Source organism: Macaca mulatta, chromosome 9 (assembly GCF_049350105.2).
Source record: "Macaca mulatta isolate MMU2019108-1 chromosome 9, T2T-MMU8v2.0, whole genome shotgun sequence".
Taxonomy (NCBI): domain Eukaryota; kingdom Metazoa; phylum Chordata; class Mammalia; order Primates; family Cercopithecidae; genus Macaca; species Macaca mulatta.
The window spans coordinates 71,514,455-71,529,489 of NC_133414.1; the positions used below are offsets into that span (position 1 = coordinate 71,514,455).

The 15,035-nt window shown below is 43.1% G+C and overlaps 1 long non-coding RNA gene across 1 annotated transcript in view; it reads right to left on the minus strand.

The window, feature by feature from the left end:
* LOC144331123 (uncharacterized) overlaps positions 1 to 14,757 on the minus strand; it is a 75,397-nt gene extending 60,640 nt beyond the window's left edge. Inside the window, exon 1 of the long non-coding RNA XR_013398060.1 lies at positions 14,746 to 14,757. This is a non-coding gene — a long non-coding RNA (uncharacterized LOC144331123). The remainder of the gene's footprint in view (positions 1 to 14,745) is intronic.
* Between the last annotated feature and the right edge of the window lie 278 nt (positions 14,758 to 15,035).

Below are 15,035 nucleotides of genomic sequence, written 5' to 3' on the forward strand. Positions count from 1 at the left end.
CAGGGGCTCCAGCAGGACTGCTGGGAGGAAGCAGGCCCTAGGGAGGGCAAGCAGGCAGGTGGCAGAGGGGCCTCATTTGCTGGACCATCTGTCAGGAGCGAAGGAAAGTCCCCCCGCTCCATAGCCCAGGCCCTCCGCCTGCACACACACACACATGCTCACACTCACACAGACCCATGCACACATACATATGCAGCCACATGCACAACATGCGCACACATCCACAGAATCCCACACACATGAAGTTTCACTCCTACACATGCATTCTCTCGTGAATACACACAAATGTGCACAGACACAAATGCACACATACACAAAACCATGCGCACACATAGAAACATGCCTCCCCAGCTATACAGTCATATGCACACTCACAGTCATCCATACACCCATACACAGATATACACAACCATACACACTCATCATGCCGTGAAGTCAAATATGCATGTGCAACGTACACACATAATCACATAGCCCCACACTCTTAAATTCTCCCTCACGTGCACACACACACTCCCAAACACATATACATAAACAAGTGTACACACACTCATGCTGGCAAATACACACTACACATGCATGCACACATGAACAAATGCAGCACGTGAGCACATATATATCTATTCCTGCCCACACTCATATGCACTCATAGAACACACAGATATACCTATACACATATATACACACACACAATTTATAGACATACACAAGTGCTCACATACATACACAACTGTGTGCGCATACACAAACACACACTTATATATGGTCATGCACACATGCACATACCCACACATATTCACACAACCACATCCACACACATGCTTATATTAACACAAGTACTTATGTATATAGCCAAAAATATATGCACTTGTATACATACACACCCAAAACTATATATACATACACATGCCCATACATACCCATGCACAAATACATACACATACACATGTTCACATACATGTGCTCGCACATATACAAACACACACATATACTCATGCACATACTCTCATGCAATCACACACACACACAGATACACTCACATTTTTTCACACACATATATACATTCATACACAATTTATACAAGTACGTGGGGCACACATATGAGCACACAAATACTCAACCACATGCATGCGCACACACACGTCTATACCCATTCTGTCTCTCTCTCTCTCTCACACACATGAGTGTGCGTACACACACACACACAGAGGCTCAGGCTGCTGGCCGTCTTTATTTTCCCTTAAAGAAAAATCAGGCTGGGTGCTGTGGCTCACATCTGTAATCCTAGCACTTTGGGAAGCCAAAGTGGGCAGATCACTTGAGCCTGCGAGTTTCAACATGGCGAAACTCCATCTCTACAAAAAAATACAAAAAATAGTTAGGCATGATGGCAAATGCCTGTAGTCTCAGCTACTTGGGTGGCTGAGGTGGGGGGTTCTCTTAAGCCCAGGAGGTCAAGGCTGCAATGAGCTGTAATCGCACCACTGCACTCCAGCCTGGGCGACAGAATGAGACACTGTCTCAAAAACAAAAAAGAAAAAGGAAGAAAGGAAGAAAGAAAGGAAGAAAGGAAGGTGGGGGGGGGCAGGGGGGGAGGGAGGGAGGGAGTGAAGGAAGGAAGGAAGGAAGGGGAAAGAGAAAGAAGAAAGAAAGAAAGAAAAGAAAGAAAGAAAGAGAGAGAGAGAGAGAAAGAAAGAAAGAAAGAAAGAAAGAAAGAAAGAAAGAAAGAAAGAAAGAAAGAAAGAAAGAAAGAAAGAAAGAGAGAGAGAAAGAGAGAAAGAAAGAAAGAAGAAAGAAAGAAAGAAAGAAAGAAAGAAAGAAAGAAAGAAAGAAAGAAAGAAAGAAAAGAAAAGAAAGAAGGAAAGAATCACATTATCACATTATTAGCCACCTGTAAGCCAAGAAGAAAGAGAGAAAGAAAGAGAAGGAGAGAGAGGAAGGAAGGAAGGAAGGAAGGAAGGAAGGAAGGAAGGAAGGAAGGAAGGAGGGAAGGGAGGGAGGGAGGGAGGGAGGGAAGGAGGGAGGAAAATCACATTATTAGCCACTTGTAATCCCAGCTACTCAGGAGGCCGAGGCAGGAGGATCACTTTAGGCCAGGAGTTTGAGACCAGCCTGGCAACATAAAGACAATTCATCTCTACAAAAAGGAAAAGAAAACAAAAGAAAAATCATATTGCTCCCAATACTCAGGAGCTTCCAGAGGGACCTCAGCACTACCTGTGCCTGAGCAAGAACAGCTACCGCCATTTCCCTGCCAATGCCAACACAAACTCACATTCACCCTCCTCTGCTTCTATCTTTCAGGCCTCATCTGCCCACCAGGGAGATGTCGGGTTCAGTTTTCCAGCCTAGCCACACCTTACATCACTCAGGCACTGCTCACCTATACTGCCCTAGAATCCCACCCTAGAACTTCTGATTTAATTGTTCTGAGGTGGGGCTTAGGCATTGAGGGGTTTTTAAGTTCTTCAGCCTTTTGGCATAAATCCTCTTTCTTGATCCATAACCCTAGGAAATTTAAACTACTTAAACCCTCTGGCCTTAGTTTCTCTATCCCTAAAATGGGAGAAACAATCGTCCCTATTTCATAGGACTGTTCTAAGGACCAAGTTAGATAATCCATCTGAAACACATAATACCTGGCCCATAGTAAGAGTGCATAAAATGTTAGCTATTGGTCCTATTGTTGACCTTATACCACCACAGTGTACCCCTGAAAAATAATGAATCCAAATCACAAAAAGTGAAAGTATCCCCTGAAATCTGTATAACCCAGAAACCATGTGAGACCCTTTTAGTCACCCTCCTTCTGACTCCAGTCCCCTACAAAACCAGTGGTGCATTGGTGCTTCTACTGCTCAGAAGTCAGTTTAAGAGGTCAGGAATAGCCTTCTCCTGCTTTTTATTTTCTTCTCCTCTTTCATTTTTAGTGCAAATAACAACAAAGACACCACCCTTCACATGCCCTCAGTTGCATGGTCCAGAGTAAACTACCAGCATCACTCCAGCCCATCAAGGGTATCCAACCACCATCTATGGGGTTAGGAGGCAGAGGCAGAGATTGCTAAGAGAATTGCACCAAGTCACATAGCTATCAAGTGGTGGATACCTCTGGCTCCATGGCCAGAGCTCTCTCCGCATTGTCATCCTGCCAAGTTCCAAGTCCTTTGCCTCTATTCTCTGTGCTCCCTTCATACTCTGTACCCCTTCTTGCCACTCAGTGGTCCTCCACAGCCATGCCAGGCTGTCGCTCTTGTAAAGAGAGCACAGGGTGGCAGAGACTGGGTAAGAGTTTAACATAAGAGTGAGAAGTGCTGACGGCAGCCCTTCTTCTGGGGATGCTAAAAATGGAAGGAGGAGAGGAAGGCAACTAACACGTACCTATGGCTTTCTAACTTGACTTCTGTGCTAAAAACAGGACAAGAGGGAAGGCAGGTACAGACCTGCATTTCTGGCTACTTCCTTTGCCTGAGGCACTGTTAGGACACTCTACTTGATTACTACAGGGAAAATAGTAGGATGCTCCAGTACAGAGCACTGAGTTGATTCAAATCCCAGCCATACCACATCTTGTTGTGTGATCTCAGTTTCTTATCATCTTTGAGCTAAAATGGGATCATACCTTCATTGCCAGGGAATTGTGGAGTCTGATGAAATAATGCCTGAAATGTGGTTACCTGGTGCCTGGTACGTGCTGAGAACACAATAAGCCTTAACTATTTTAATCTTATCAACTATTATCTGTATTTCAAAGTTTTCTTTAAAAACCATAATCCTGGCAAGAACTCTAGATTATCTCAAGGCCGGACTCTGCTGGCAATACTTCCTGGAGGTACTGAACTTCCACAGTTACGTGATTATCTTCCCCAGGTGTAACCATGGAGGAGGCATAGCCCCTGCTCCCAAGGAGCTTAGATCATCCTAGAGAAGAAAGACACGTTTAGAAATAAACACAATATAAGAAAGAAGATGAAAAATGAAGAAAACAACCCATGCGCATTTGCAGGTAAGGAAAATGGAACTCTGAGAAGCAAACTGACTTGCCCAAGGACACACAGGTAGTAAAGGGTATAGCAGGGACTGAAGCTTGGGTCTGTCTTGATGTCAAATCTCATGCTCTTTCCACTGTGCATGAGATCTCAGAGGATTCCCATTTTACAGGAAATACAAACTCGGGCAGGTTGGGGTGCTGGGCTTCTCAGAACATGGTCTAAACCTCTCACAACAACCCAGATTTAATGAAAATAAAAAGACTTTGAGAACGAACAAAGAAGATAAAATGAGAGATCTTAAATCTCTCCTCCATAAACACAGCAAAATATATAAACAACCCAGGAATGACCCCCATAGGAGATAACAACACCATCCATTTTTACAGAGGGACTTACAAGACCCGAATAAATGGGGAGGCACACCATATTTCTAGATTTGGAGAGTGACTATGGAGAAAATATTCATTTTTCCAACTTAGCACATGACTTGAACCAATTCTAATCAAAATCCTGTGGGAATTTTCTTTAGAACTTGGAAAGATGATTCTAAGTTTCATCTGGAAGAACAAATAGATAAAATGGGGCAGAAAAATATTGAAGAAAGGAACATCGTGATAAAGAACTATGCATATTGGCTATGAAACTTATTTACACATCTACAACATTTTTAAAAGTAGTGTTAGTGCAAGAACACACAGGTCAAAAAAGCAGAATATGTAGCTAGAAACAAGCGCTAGTGTATGCGAGAACTTAATATCAAATCAAGGCTGCATCACAAACCAGTGAGCACACGATGGATGATTCAATACACAGAGTTGGGGAAAGTGGATACCTGAGAAAAAAATCCTTTCAGAGCTTCACCTTGTAACATTATATCAAAAAAAAAAAAAAAACCCCAAAACTCAGAGAAAATGAAGCTGAATATTTATCTAGGTTCTTTCTAAACATAAACAGTGGGAGGAACCACGATGGAAAAGCTCAAGATTGAACTATGTACAAATTTGAAACTTCTGAAAGTCAAAAGTCAACGTATGACAATGGTTGAAACCAGATGATGGGTAAGGCAGGGAGGGTGTCATTATACTACTCTCTGCTTTTGTGTATGTTCAAAACTGTCCACGGTTAAAAGCAAACTTTTTTAAAAGTTTTAGAAATCAACACAGATCTACAAGGCAAACAACCAAAGCAAAAAATGCCTTTACTACCAATATAGCACAAGAACCATTATCTTTAAGGTGCAAAGAGCTTCTGCAAATGACTCACATTCACTTAAGCATCAATATATAAGAATGACCATTTGTTGATTATACTCTCAGCCTCCAATCCCCCTTCCTATTCCTCCTAGCCCTTGATTTCCACTGAAGGACCCATGAGGTTCGAGAGAAGCTGACTCCACCCCTTATACCCACTCATGTGACCTGGCTCTGCCAATCAGGGCATCAAATTCCCTGGCCACTGTGATTGGCTTAGGGTAGGGGCACATGACCAAGTGAGTCCAAACAACGAATTTCAGGGCTTCTGTTGGGGATTCGGCGACAAAGAAGTTCTCTTTCCTGCTGGACTTTAATGTAGTCCCGGGAGATTCTGGGAGAAACCTGGCACGTGGGAGTGGGAAGAAGCCCCCTGAGAATGACGCCAACACCAGGAAGCAGAGCCAAAGAGTCAAGAGCTAAAGCGGGCTCTGTGACGGTTTTTGAATCCTGGATCGAATTCCACTTAAAGCTAGACCTACTTCGGTATAAAGACATTAGACCAAAAAAAACAAAAAATCCCTTTTTTGAGGGGCTTCTGTGACTTGCAACCAAAAGCAACTAAACTAAAATAAGCTAAATGAGCCTAAATGTGTACAGATCCGCAAGCATGCCTGCCCAGCAAAGAGCAGAGGACAGATTTTGCATGATCCCCACAGGTGAGCAAGGAAGCTCCCCTCTCTCAGAGTGAGGTCTCGCCTGCTCTCTGGTTTCTGCTGTGAATTGTCTCCAGGCCGCTTGCAGCCCCCTTCTCTCCCTCTCCATCCAAGGGAATAGACTCAGAGAATAATTGGGCTGGAATTACCTGGAATTACCACAGAAGGACAGGCTTCCCTCGGTAACGTGCTTTGCTCAGCCCAAGAAAGCAGGGAGGCACCTGGGGGCAGGTGCTTGTGGGTTATTCAAGTAAAGACCCAGAATCTGCCATCTGAAACTTCCTCCTCGTGTCCCGAGATTGGAAAGCAGATGAGGAAGCCTTCCAGCAGTATGCAGCTTCTGTGGGAGTAGTCAGCACTGAATGGGGGTGGTCGGGAGAGGAGGCAGATGTCACCTGCCATCCGACTGTGGCCTCTTCAACTTTACAAGGCCAAATTGAGCCCTTCTTCAGACACCCAGAGAGGTCCAAACTCTTGGTGACAGTTAAATAAGAACACTTTTGGACAAACTTGATGGCCAATATCCATCCACAGTGGTGGCCCTCTCTTTGTAGACCTGGAGCACTCATCCCTACAAGCAGGGCCTCTCCGGGTATCTCAGCCCCTGAAGTGGCTTAATAAGTGTGATATTGGGGCCAATGGGGCTGTAGATCCTCTCCATAGTGTAGGGAGGCCCAGTGATCTGAGCTGCCCACTGTACGTGGCCTATCTAGAGGACCTAGAATGCTCAATGCCACCACCTGAGATTCCCGATCTTTGGACACTGCACAAAAATGAATTTTGCTAAATTTGCTTCCAGAAATCGTGCTTTTATAAGCTAACTTGTTTGCATAATCACTTTTGTCTGTTTTTAAATTATTTCCTTTCCTAGTTTTTATTATTTGCATTCTTTCTAATTACATTTTAGAAATATTTGGTAGAGAAGAGAATGAATGTAACACATATAAGTTAAAATATGTAATATTAAAATGACTGCCCCTCAACTCTGCAGCCAACTTAAAAGCTAGAACATCACCAGTAAATTGCATCCACCTACCCCATCCCCAGACATCCCCCACCCAAAGTAGCCAAATCTTGAATTTTATGCACATCATTCCTTTATGTTTTGTACATAATGTTTTCTCATATAAATGAATTATAAAATTGGACTCATACTACATGTAGCCTTCTGCAGGCATGCTTATTTTACTTAATATTATGTTTCTAAGATGCAACCACATTGTTCTGGATAGCTGAGATTCGTTCATTTTATTTGCTGTATAATATTCCTTTGTGTAAATGTATCCTAATTTTACATATCCATTGGCCTGCCTACAGGCATTGGAGTTGTTTGCATTGTTGAGGTTTCTGTGCTGTACTCACATGCTACTGTAAACATTTTTGTACACATCTCATGGTGTCCATTCATATGCAAGAGGCTCTCTGGGCTGTACACCTACAAGCAACATGGCTGGATCAATTGATATTCAAATGAATTTCACAAGGTACTATCCAAAGCATTCTCACATTCTCTCTTTATCTGCCTGCAATGTTGTTTCCCATTATCACTCTCCAACCTATAAGAGCATTGATTATAAATCCCTGCCCACACCTATGGCTTGCAGCGCTTTGCTGTGTAGAATATACCTCCCTGCCACATGACTTGTGTTAGTTGGTGGAACATGAACAGGTGTGACAAGTACTTTATCTAAGCCAAAACTTTAGGAACCGCCACAAAGTTCTGCCTCTGTTCTTTTTTCCTCTGCCATGAGAACATCATGTCCTCAATGAGAGCCGTTCTACCAGGCTGGATCCTAGGATGAACATACCTGGAACACTGTTGCAGCCAACATACATGACAAAAGAGAGTAGTGAGAAATAAATTTTTATTGTCTTAAGCCATTTAATTGTTTGTTACTGCATCATAATATAGCAAAAGCTGCCAGATACAAGACATTCAACAAATATTTACTGAGCATCTCCTAGGTTGTGCTAGGTTCTGTAAAAGCATGAATTCTTTGAGACAGACAAGACCCATGGCCCTATAAAGTTCACACTCTCAATAAACAGCAGGTCCCAAAGGCCCTAGAGACTTTCTAGGATAACTCCCAGAGAGAAACTCATCAGTTAGGAGCCTTTCTGTTAAAAATGACATACTTGATAAAGAAACATGGGAACTGGACACACAGTGGCTCACGCCTGTAATCCCAGCACTTTGGGAGGCTGAGGCGGGTGGATCACGAGGTCAGGAGATCAAGACCATCCTGGCTAACATGATGAAACCCTGTCTCTACTAAAAATACAAAAAATTAGTCCGGCGTGGTGTCAGGTGCCTGTAGTCCCAGCTACTCTGGAGACCGAGGCCAGGAGAATGGCGTGAACCTGGGAGGTGGAGCTTGCAGTGAGCCGAGATCACATCACTGCACTCCAGCCTGGGCGACAGAGCGAGACTCCGTCTCAAAAAAAAAAAAAAAAAAAAAGACACATGAGAACTGATTGATTCTTATAAGCAGGGATAGATCCCGGAGCAAACAATATTATCAGAGCCCATTCTCTCCATCTCCCAGTTCAGTTTTCTCTATGTTTGTCTCCACTCTCAGACAACCATTCCTTTTATGGTGGCAAACTGGCTACTCCTTCATAATTTAAAATCCTGGGCCTGACTCCCAGAGCGGAATTGAGTCGCAAGCCCATCCCTGAACCAATCAATGTCCAGGGAGATGGGATACACTGATGGTTCAGTCCCGAGTCATGCGTCATCCTCAGAGCTGATGAAAGCGTCATCATACCCAAAACTCATGGGCCAAGAATAGGGTAGGAGTTGATGCCTTGTGGAAAAATCGGGGCATTCTTGCCAGAAGGGGAAATGGATGCAGGACAAGTGAACCACACATTTCCACACAGCAAACTCATTCCCCTTTCCAGTGGTATAGTGGAACTGGCTCATATTGGCCTGTGAAAGACACATCTCTTCCAAACTCCACATTCAGTGACATCACATTGGTAGCATGAAACCAACCACTGCAGGAATGTTTACACCATGGAAATAGGCAAGCGCCACAAATCAGGTCTTGAATTTTCCCAGAGAACTCGTTACACACTTACCAGCATACCACAGCCCCCAACACCAAGTGTCATGTTGGTTATATTTCCAGCTCTGCCCCATGACACAGTGTCACTTGGACCAGCCCTTTGCTCTCTCTGGGCTTGATTTTTTTCAACTGCAAAGTAGGAAAGTTGGGCTCACTTCTTCTGAAGTTGTATTCAACCTCTGACAGTTTGTGAGTCTATGAGGCCCTGGAAGGGATGTGTGTGTGTGTGTGTGTGTGCATGCACGCTCTTGTGTATATGCACATGCATGGGTGTGAGCTTAAATTTGCTTTCCCTGCGTCAGAAATCATAAATGCAGGCATTGGCTATAAACTCCAATACAATTTGGTGAGCTATACCTCTTCACTTGGGCTATTAAATCATTTTCCCTCCAAAGGTACACATGTTGTGGCATAAGGAGCAAACTGTTGACAGATGGTGGAGAAACTTCACAGGCCCATAATTGAGACTTATTTTCATACATTCGTGCCAGTTTGAAATCTAATTGCCAATAAAACAATACTGTGATACTGCCACATCTAATACCTCCGCCACTCTCCAAAGTTACACTTGAATCCACTAGTAAATTCTAATCTCCCAGAGAAAAATATTTCCCCCTCTCCGTCGGAAAAGCAGCACTATAAATCCACGTACAGTGGTTCATTTTCAAATGCAAACCTCCTTTCCCTGGTCCCCAAAGAGCCCTTACTTGGCTAATGTTAGTGCCTGCCTGAGAGCAGTAGATATTCTTTGTTTACTTGACAGAAGCACAAATGTGGCTTGGTAAGCCTGTGGTGGGGTCTTTTGCAAAGAAACACTTTGATAGGCCAGAGTAGCCTCCCCACCCCTTCAAGTGACTCAGTACTCCGCTTTGGTGCTATTTGTTTCAACAGTGGGGAAATGGCCCGAGATCCACCACTACTTGATGAGCAAGGGAAGGTGGAGGAGCCCAACCTCCCCTCCCTGCTCTTCTATTCTCACTCGCCTGATGAAAAGGTTTGAGGATAGATTGATCCAGATCAATTTGAAACTGTAAATAAAAAAAAAAAAACGGGCTTTCAGTGGGAAGAAGGAGCATGTGGGCTAGGTTGGTTTGTGTGCCCTGAGAAACACAAACTGTCACCTCAAATCACGAGCCTGCTAGAACCAGTAATAGCCACCCTTCTCAAATTAGAGCTGTGCCAGTTTACAAAGAAATAATTTTTTGTGTTTTGGATTTTTTTTTTCTTTTTGAGACAGGGTCTCTCACTGGTACCCAGGCTAAAGTGCAGTGGTACAATCATGGCTCACTGCAGCTTGAACCCCTAGGCTCAAGCAATCCTCTCACCTCAGCCTTGCGAGTAGCTGGGACCACAGGCTCACACTGCCACGCACGATCATTTTTCTTTTTTTTGTAAAGCTAAGGTCTCCCCATGTTGCCCAGGCTGGTCTCAAACTTCTGGGTTCAAGGAATCCTCCCCTCAGCCTCCCAAAGTGCTGGGATTACAAGCATGAGCCACTGTGCCTGGCCTTACAAAGGAATAGTTCTTGAGGGTTCACTCTGCCGCAGGTCTGTGCCAAGCCCAGAGATGCTGCAGTAAATGTAGCAAATATGGTCCCTGCCCACATAGTCTGTACATTACCCCTAGGAGGCAGATTATTATTTTTCCTGTTTTACAGATAGTAAACTAAGGCTCAGAGAGGTTAATTCTTCCTTCAGGATGCACAGTGATTGGCAGAAGTGAAATGTGAACTTGATCCAAGTTCAGTTCTTTTGTTTCAAGGATTAAGTGAGATAATTAACTAAAGAAAGCTTCCTAAAGTCCAGTTCCCTTCCTCCTACCCCCACCCCACCTCTGCCTGTGGTCCTGGCTCTTCCACTTTGGAACATCTTCCTCACCTTGCACACAACAGACCTTTAACTATCTGAAGATTGTTATCATAGCTTCCTGGAGCTTTTCCCCTTTTGGTTGCAATGTATACTCAGTTTCTTCAGACATTCCCCCAAATCATGGCCTGAACTCCTGACAGGGCTTCTCAACCTTTAACTGGCAGAGGAACCATATGGAGAATTTGCTGAATACAAATTGCAATTCAAAGTTTGCAGTATCTAATATTGCTAGCCACTGGCTACATGTGAATACTGAGCACTGGAAATGTTGCTAGTGCAACAGAGAAACAAAACTTTTACTGTATTTAATTTTAATTATTTAAAATTTAAATTAGGCTGGGAGTGGTGGCTCACACTTGTAATTCCAGCACTTTGGGAGACCACGGCTGGTGGATCACTTGAGGCCAGGAGTTTGGAACCAGCCTGGCCAACCTGGTGAAACATCATCTCTACTAAAAAATACAAAAATTAGCCGGGCACAGTGGCACACATCTGTAATCCTAGCTACCTGGGAGGCTGAGGCACAAGAATTGCTTGAAACGGGAGGCGGTGTTTGCAGTGAGCCAAGATTGCACCACTGCACACCACCTGTGTGACAGAGCAAGACACTGTCTCAAAAATATAAATAAATAAATAAAATTTAAATTAAAAAATAAAGCCGTATAAAATATTTTTTCCCTAAACATAACTTATTATTTTGGTAGGAATCTATTTCATTTTAATCATTAAAAATCGAGCATCTGAATTGAGATGCACTGGAAGTGTAAAATACATACTAAATTTCAAAGACTTAGTACTTAGGGGGAAAAAAGAATGTAATATCTTATTAATAATGTGGTTATATGGATTACATGCTGAAATGATAATGTTTTTGATATCTTGAGTTACCTAAAATATATTATCAACTAGGCATGGTGGTTTGTGCCTGTAATCCCAGCTACTCAGAAGGCTGGGCAGGTGGATTACTTGAGCCCAGGGGTTCAAGACTAGACTGGGTAACATAGCAAGACTCCATGTCTAAAAACAAAACAAAATAAAACAAAATATATTATTGGCTACTAGAAATTATATATATGTATATATATTTATATATGTGTATATATGTATATGTATATTTTTATATATGTATATGTATACTTTTATATATATACAGATGCTCCTTGACTTACAATGTGGTTATATTCTGATAAATCCATCATAAGTTGAAAATATTGTAAATTAAAAATGCGTTTCATACATCTAACCTAACCTAATAAGCTAACATTGTAGCTTAGCCTAGCCAACCACAAATGTGCCCAGAACACTTACCTTAGCCTACATTGGGCAAAACCATCTAATACAATGCCTATTTCATAATAAAGTTTTGACCACTTTATGTAATTTATTAAATACTGCAGTGAAAGTAAAAAACAGAATGGTTGTATGGATTCTCTAAGTACGGTTTCTACCAAAAATGTATTGGTGGCCCACCACGGTGGTTTATGCTTGTAATCTCAGCACTTTGGGAGGCAGAGGCAGGTGGGTCACTTGAGGCCAGGAGTTTGAGACCAGCCTTGCCAACATGGCGAACCCTTGTCTCTACTAAAAATACAAAAATTAGCCAGTAGTGGTGGCACATGCCTGTAATCCCAGCTACTCGGGAGGCTGAGGCAGGAGAATAGATTGAACCCAGGAGGCTGAGGTTGCAGTAAGCTGAGATCACGCCATTGCACTCCAGCCTGGGCAACAGAATGAGACCTTGTCTCGAAAAAATAAAAGTGTCTTGCTTTCGCACCATTGCCAGGTCAAAAAGTCCTGAGGTGAGCCATTATAAGTCAGGGACCGTCTGTATGTCAGTTGTACCTCAGTATCTGTGGGGGATTGGGTCCAGGACCCTAAACACACACATGGATACCAAAATCCGTGGATGTTTAAATCCCTTATATAAAATGGTGTAGTGTTTGTATGTAACATACATACATTCTCCCATATACTTTGAATCATCTCTAGATTACATATGATACCTAATGCAAAGCAAAATGCTATGTAAATAGTTGTTATGCTGTATTTTTTAGGGAATAATGATGAGGGGAAAAAAGTCTGTACATGTTCAGTACAAATGCAACCACCCAATTTTCCTTTTGTGAACATTTTTGAATATGTTGGTTGAATCCATAGATGTGGAACCCATGGACAGAGAGGGCCAGCTGTATACACACACACACACACACACACACACACACACACAAAGGTTTACATCACATTTCTACTGAACAGCTGTGGTCTACATCATACAATAGCCTGATCACCTTCTCTTGGGTCGAGCTCCAGCTTGTCAACATCCACTGACAACATGTGGTCAGGACACTACACTCAAACTGATACAGCCTGAGTCTATGGGGTATTTTGCATGAGTTTTGAGGGTAACCACTTCACATCCACATCTCTGTTATTTTGAATCACCTAGTGTCCTGCCAGGTCTCCCCTAGCCTTCACATGTATGCTCTAGATTTTTGAAATGTTACCATTTTCAAGACATTACAATTTTCCCCTTCAATTTGTGCTGTTTGTTTCAGCCCATCCTCCCTGCCAGTCAGGGTCTCCTTGCATCTTGATTCTGTCACTCAGCATATCCTTCTCAACCTCACAGCTTCCTCATCTTTGATAAGCTTGCCTTCATATCTTCAACCATAGCAGCAATTAACTTGTTGATGGGGATAGGCCACATCTAGAAACTTATCTTTGGCCCCCAGAGTCCTGCTTCCAGGTTGACAGCAGCCCATTTATCAGCACCTTTTGGGTACCATTGTTCATGCTGGCTGGCTGTGCCATCACCCAAAATCTGCTCCTTCCTCTATCTGGAGGAAGGCAAAAGAATTTGTCTGAAACTCAGCTAAAATTCCATTGTCAGGAAATTGCCCTAAGGAAATAACCATGGATGGGCCGGGCGCAGTGGCTCACGCCTATAATCCCAGCACTTTGGGAGGCCGAGACGGGCGGATCACGAGGTCAGGAGATCGAGACCATCCTGGCTAACACGGTGAAACCCCGTCTCTACTAAAAAATACAAAAAACTAGCCGGGCGAGGTGGCGGGCGCCTGTAGTCCCAGCTACTGGGGAGGCTGAGGCAGGAGAATGGCGTGAACCCAGGAGGCGGAGCTTGCAGTGAGCTGAGATCCGGCCACTGCACTCCAGCCTGGGTGACAGAGCGAGACTCCGTCTCAAAAAAAAAAAAAAAAAAAAAAAAGGAAATAACCATGGATGTATGTAAAAGTCAAGCCATAAGGAAGATCATAACAGTGCTGTTTATAAGAGAAAATAGTAAGGAATAACTTGCGTGATGTCTGCACTAGGAATTGGTTAAAACAGAATATTAGTCCACTTACTAGAATGATCTACATATTTTTAAATGATGTTATAGAAAAATATTTAATGACATGGAAAATTGTCCTTAGTATATTTAAGTGCTAAAAGCATATTATAGAATGATACTATTTTAGGTATGTATTTGTATATTTGGAAAAAAGACTGTTACAAAAAATACACTGAAATGGTAAACATAGTTATCTCACAATGATGAAATCCGTTTTATTTTCCAAGCTGCAAGATCTGTTTTCATTGCCTTGTTTAATACTTACAATTCTGTGGAGTGGGTGGGATCATCTGCCTTTTACAAAAGAGACAAAAACTGAGATTCAGAGAGATTACCCAGCCTGTCCTAGGCCCTACAGTGGAAGCACAGGGCCACTAGAGACCCAGTCTTTTCATAGGCAAAGCCAGAGGGCTCTTTGCCAAGATTTACCAACCCCCTCCTAGAGAGTGGGACCTGAAGGGTATGGGATTTCTACCAAACGTCTAATTACAGCCAACCTTCCATGGTTAGATCCTCCCTTACCTACTCAAGAATGTGGCTTCAGCAACTCATCCCCCCCCCCTCCTATATCATGTTCACCTTTCTACAGAATCATCCCTTTCAGCATATAAACATGCTATCGGGCCAGGCAGTGCCTCACACCTGTAATCCCAGCATGTAAGGAGGCCAAGGCGGGCAGATCACCTGAGTTCAGGAGTTCAAGACCAGCTTGGGCAACATGGCAAACCCTGTCTCCACAAAAAATACAAAAATTAGCCGGGTGTGGTGGTATGCACCTGTAGTCCCAGTTACTTGGGAGGCTGAGGCAGGAGAATTGCTTGAGCCCGGAAGGCAGAGGTTACAGTG